General features: G+C 42.4%; 1 protein-coding gene across 3 annotated transcripts in view; it reads right to left on the reverse strand.

Annotated features, from left to right (window-relative positions):
* Positions 1-5,000, reverse strand: part of LOC142301151 (troponin I, slow skeletal muscle-like) — an 88,861-nt gene that overhangs the window by 57,187 nt on the left and 26,674 nt on the right. Inside the window, exon 1 of one of the 3 annotated variants that reach the window (XM_075342176.1) lies at positions 781-965. The exons of the other annotated variants lie outside the window; for them this stretch is intronic. The gene's annotated coding sequence lies outside the window, so the exon portion shown is untranslated. Of the gene's footprint in view, positions 1-780; positions 966-5,000 lie in introns of those variants that run through there. 3 annotated transcript variants of the gene reach the window in all.

Here is a 5,000-nt window from a genome sequence, read left to right on the forward strand (position 1 = left end):
TTTTCAATGGTGTTCCAACAGTCGTTTTGATTGTTTTGCTCATTATCACAGTGTCTGTTCCTCAGTTGGTCGCGTCTTTTTCATTATTACCAGATATATCATATATAACAAAATCATAACCTAAACATTACAAACCATGGTGTATGGCGCCACCTAGAGGAAGAGAATTTGCATTACAATTTTTTGCTGGAATTTAAACAATTCAGTAAGATTTCGGACGTGTGATGACACATGATTGAAGTCTTCTCTCCAGCTGTCACCATTCCTGTCGGATTTCAACAGCCAGGGGAGTTGATATTAGAACTTTGCCACCAATTAAGGTGTTTTTACACCTTACCCAATTCCCCTGCTATATACTGCATATAATAGTATTCACCTGTGCATTGTTTTTTGTATGGTTGCTAGTCATCAATAATATATATAAAAATGTGTATATAATATATATAATATATATATATATATATATATATATAAAAAAACATGTACACAGGTCAGCTGCTGCAGAACCTCTTTCTGAAGAGCGAGGATGAATTATTGTCTTTTTTCAAAATTCCCATTTACTTTGTCATAAAGAGGTTTTATAACATCTGCGTTGTGTATTGTGAGATAATGAGGATCCAGAGCTGTATAATAAACGCTGCAGCTGCTGATGAACCTCTTTTTTTTAAAGCAAAATAGAGCATCACATGCAAATTGGCTGGAAAAAGATAAGCGGCATCCAGGCAGCTGCTTGTCTCGGATTCAATAGACAATAAGGCAGGGGTGGAAATGATGGGTTACCTTGTGTGTTTCGTCCGCCGGTCAGTGAGGGTAGGATGTGCGGAGTGACTGAGCTCCTGGAGGTCCCGTCTCCTTCTATTGCCCCCGCCTTGTTTGTTAAAATAGCATCTTTCTTGACCATGGCCTTGTCTGCTGGAAATATGATCCCGGCCGCATTGTGGGCAGATCTGCCGCCCGCTGTCCCATCCTATAGCCTATATGGAGTTTGATTACAAGGTGCCCTTTGTAATGGAAAGAGCCTCTGCCGTTTTACACATTCATTGTACCTAAAATATCCCGCAGCGGGCACATGTGCCGGGTGAAGTTACAGCTTCATTCCTTCAGCCTAATTTGCCTGGATGCCTCTCAGTCCCTCTCTAATTGCCAGCTAAAGCTTCCATTATCTATGCCCGAAGCAAAGAATAATAGATATTATAATTAAACCCAAGAGGGATGTATGGCATAAGGTGCTAATGTGAGCCCGATGGCCAGACCATACGTTCTCCCAAAGTCCTCTAGTAGATAAGTTGTCCATTTATATTCCCCTATTTGTTTTCTCTGTGTGTTATTTAGGTCTTTAGTGGGGTTGACTAGTGCTCATCCTGTCCTGATCACTAGCTAGGAGTCAGAGTCAGCCAGGACCTAGGTATCCTGATAGGCGTATAGGTGTGGAACCTATCTAGGGACGTCAGGAGATCCAGGGACCAGCGGTAGGTTTTAACCAGGGGTCACCCTCTTCCCTAGGGACAGGGTTTCCCTCCCCCACCTCGTAGTATTCCCCCATACCTGTGCCACCATACAATGCCTTCATCAATTGTGTCTGCACAAAAAGTCCCCATTGCATCCAATTCCGGGCCCCCCTTTTCACCGGGCCCCATACACCAGTCACGGTTGTAATGCCCTGATGGGGTATACCCCTATAGAAATATGCTATTGCCTCTTGGACCACCACTAATCCTGAGAATAAAAGAAGCGCTGGTTAAGTAATGAGTAATGCGTAGCGAACCTGCCTTGCAAGGTACGACAGTATCAAATGAAAGGGTCCAGCTGTCATTCCCTGCACCAAACAGTGCAGCAGCCGCATCATTCCTGTGATCCTTGGGGGTCCAAGTGTTTAAATATCCTTAATCAATAAGATATACCCCTTAAAGCCGTCTTGTCACTTACCGTAAACATAATTTTTTTTTATCCTGGTGTAAATGCCGCTGTTCTCCTAAATCCAGCAATATTTTTCTTTTCTGCCTGCGCCTCTCCGTTACTGAGATATGGTCCCTTTCCTTTGCTGTATATAAATAAAGATTTTTTTTTAGCCAAGTGGGCGCATCCTTGCAGAGGTAAGAACTGAGGACCACACCTACTTGACTAATTTGATGTAAGGGGACAAGCGAGCTATATCTCAGGAACTGTTTCAGGGTCAGCCAGGGTCAACCAGGGTCAGCCAGGGTCTAAGTATCCTGATCGGCGAATAGGTGCGGGAAAAAAAAAGAAAAACAACAACAAATTCAGGAGAACTGTCATCGGTGTGTTCCTGAGATATGGCCCTTCTTTTCTTATATACGGTATACATATATTATTTTTTTAACCAAGTGGGAGCATCCTCTCAGTTAAGAACTGAGAACCACACCCACTTGACTAATTTGATGTAAAGGCAAGAGCGAACTATATCTTAGGAAATATTTCCGAGTCAGCCAGAGCCTAGGTATCTTCATCGCCGAATATGTACGATAAAAAAAGAAACCAGATTCAGGAGAACTGTCATGGCCCGGTGTGTCACAGTTGACAGACAGGCCTGTGGTGTCCGGCTGCAGAAGGTCGCTGTGTTTGGCTGCACAAATTGCTCCTTGATATTCCATTCTTTCTTCCTTGGTGTGAATGGTGTTCTATTTATCTTCCCTGTTACGGTTTACTCCTTCCCTTTAGGACCCTGCAGATATCTTGGCAGTTTAGCTGCAAATCCTCATCCCTGCTCCCTGTGTCTATGTATACTTGCATTTCTCGTAGGTTTATTGTCGGTGATAGAGTTTACTACTATGCTGTCCAGATTGTAAGCAGTCGGCTTGAAATCTCCTGTCGAAACATGTATGTGTCTTTCATTCTTCCAAAGTCATCTTGCAGATAAGTTGTCCATTTGCATCCCCTTTTTTTGTATTCTTTAGGTCTTAGTGGGGTTGACTAGTGCTCATCCTGTTTGGTAACTACCTAGGGCCTATTTCAGAATCAGCGAGGGCCTAGGTATCCTGATCGGCGTATAGATGTGGAACCTATCTAGGGATGTCATGGGAGTCAGGGACAAGTGGTAGGTTTTTACCAAGGGTCTCCATCTTCCCCATTCCCTAGAGACAGGGTTTCCCTCTCCCCCTTCCCTTTCGCCATTCGTCTGGTATTTCCCCATACCAAGCGTGACAATAATAGCGGCATTTACTCCAGGTTAAAAATGATTATATATTTATAGAAAGTGACATATTGTCTTCAAAGGGACAGTGAAATATCTGGCACTGTTTCCGAATTTTGAGTTCACTTTTGGGAAGTGTCGGGAAAGCATGGCATCCGTAAGGGTACAGCCAGGGTCAGCCTTACCTTGGATGGTGTCTTGTGCAATACTACCCCATACACTCCATATAGTGTACTGTCATGGTCGAAAGTGTTGGCACCCTTGAAATTGTTCCAGAAAATAAAGTATTTCTCACAGAAAATGATTGCAATTACTGTACACACGTTTTGTTATACACATGTTTATTTTCTTTGTGTGTATTGGAAGAACACAAAAAAAACTGAGAAAAAATGGCAAATTGGACATAATTTCACACAAAATCCCAAAAATGGTCCGGACAAAATTGTTAGCACTGTTCCAAAATTGTGGGTAAACAACTTTGTTTCAAGCACGTGATGCTCGGTCAAGCTCACCTGTGAAAGTAACAGGTGTGGGCAATATGAAAATCACAACTAAATCCGCATAAAAACAGGAGAAGTTGACTCAATCTTTGCATTGTCTGTGTATGCCACACTAAGCATGGAGAACTGAAAGAGGAGAAGAGAACTGACTGAGAACCAACATTATTGAATGTAATCAATAATCTCAAGATTACAAGTCCATCTCCAGTGATCTTGATGTTCCTTTGTCCATCAACAGAACATAATCAAGACGTTTACAGCCCATATCACTGTAGATAATCTCCCTGGATGTGGACAGAAGAGAAAAATTAATTGAATGGTTGAAATGCAGGATGGTCCGGATGGTGGATAAGCATCTCCAAACACGCTACAAAGAAATCAAAGCTGTCCTGCAGGCTCAGGGGGCATCAGTGTCAGGATGAACTATTCGTCCACATTTGAATGAAATTAAATGTTATGGAAAAGACCTAGGAGGGCCCCACTGCAGACACAGAGACATAAAAATAGCTAGATTGCAGTTTGCCAAAATGTACCTGAGTAACCAAAATCCTTCTGGGTAAGCATCTTATGGACAAATGAGACCAAGATAGAGCTTTTTGGTAAAGCACATCAATCTACTGTTTACCGAAAACAGAATTAGGCCTACAAAGAAATATACACAAGACCTACAGTCACACATGGTGGAGGTCAGAAATGTTTTGGGGTTGTTTTGCTGCCTCTGGCACTGGGACCATTGACTGTGTGCAAGACATCATAAATCTGAGGATTATAAAAGGATTTTGGGTGGCAATGTAGTGCCCATTGTCAGAAAGCTGGGTTTGTATGGGTCTTCCAGCAGGACAATGACCTCAAACACTTCAAGAAGCCCCCAGAAATGGATAGAAACAAATCGCTGAAGAGTTCTGAAGTGGCAGCAATGAGTCCGGATCTAAATCCCATTGACACCTATGGAGAGATCTGAAAATTGCTGTTGGGAGAAGAGAAGACGCCTTCAGATATGAGAGGCCTGGAGACGTTTATAAAGAAGAGTCCGAAATTCCAGGGGAGAGGAGTAAGAAGCTTGTGGATGGGTATAGGAGGCGACTGATTGCAGATATTTATTCCAAAGGGTAAAGGGTGTGCAACCAAATATTAAGTTGAGAGAAACAACAGTTTTGTCCGGCCCATTTATGGGGTTTTGTGTGAAATTCTGGCCAATTTGTATTTTTTTCCTCAGTTTTTTTGTGTTTTTCCAAAACACACAAAGGAAATAAACATGTGTATAACAAAACGTGTAACTGCAATGATTTTCTGGGAGAAATACTTCCTTCTCTAGAACAATTTCAAGGGTGCCAACACTTTCGGCCATG

Source organism: Anomaloglossus baeobatrachus, chromosome 4 (genome assembly GCF_048569485.1).
Source record: "Anomaloglossus baeobatrachus isolate aAnoBae1 chromosome 4, aAnoBae1.hap1, whole genome shotgun sequence".
Lineage (NCBI taxonomy): Eukaryota > Metazoa > Chordata > Amphibia > Anura > Aromobatidae > Anomaloglossus > Anomaloglossus baeobatrachus.